Source organism: Oryzias melastigma, linkage group LG2 (assembly GCF_002922805.2).
Source record: "Oryzias melastigma strain HK-1 linkage group LG2, ASM292280v2, whole genome shotgun sequence".
In the NCBI taxonomy this organism is placed as follows: Eukaryota; Metazoa; Chordata; class Actinopteri; order Beloniformes; family Adrianichthyidae; genus Oryzias; species Oryzias melastigma.
The window spans coordinates 21,747,663-21,748,670 of NC_050513.1; positions in this window are offsets into that span (position 1 = coordinate 21,747,663).

Sequence of the window (1,008 nt, forward strand, 5' to 3'; positions counted from 1 at the left end):
GATTTGGAGCCCAAAAAAAGTCCCTTGATTTTGTCGCTATTAAGTTTAAGAAAATTGAATATCAACCAGTTTGGGATTTCGGACAAATCGGAGGAGAGGGACGGGGATGGAAGAGAGGAATTTGTAAAATCGAAATTTGTAATTAAAACCCAAATATTTAGTTTAGAATTAAATATCTAGTTTTTAACTAGATATCTAGCTGCAAACCTAATATTTAGATCCAAGTTAAATATTAAAATTTTAACTAAAAAAATACATATTTCTAATGGGTGGAGCAGTTGCTACAGCAGCAGGATTATCATGTGACTGTTGTATGCAGTTTTTTTTTTTTTTTTTCTGACATGTGCAGGCTCTCTTTAATGTGGTAGCTGAAGACACCTGACATAGGCTTACCATGCTGACCAATCAAACCTCACAGCGTCTTTATAAAGCTCCTGGAGAGACGCCGAGAAATCTCAGCTCTGAATCCTCCTTATTTGCGTTGATGTCAGTGAGCAGCAAATGTCCCCTCTGTCCCCATGTGTATAGGAGGATGATGACAGGTAAGACAGTGTACCCTGTACATTGCACAAAGATGATTCATGCTTTATACACTAAGTAAGTTGGGTAGTGCCACCTATTGTATGTTTGGATAATTGCTTTGTAAAGAGGAAAGGCAGATGTTTGTTTTTTAGCTTTGTTTCAGTGTCAAATAGGTCTGGTTTTGTTATTTCTAATTATTTTCTTTGATTCAACCTCAGACCCTACCTCTTCTAATTTGATATTTTTTCCCTCTTTTGTAATAAACCTCTTTAAAATCATTAAATTTGTGTACAGTATTTTCACGACCATAAGGCACGCATAAACGTCTCAAATTTTCTCCAAAATGTGCGGCGCGCCCTATAGTGCAGTGCGCCTACTGTGTTGTTTTTTTTTTTTTTTTTGAAGGCGGATTGCATGAGAACTTTGTTGTTTTATAACTGAAGTGAGCGCCACACACACGAAGCGACGGAGCGCGTGTCCGTGCTC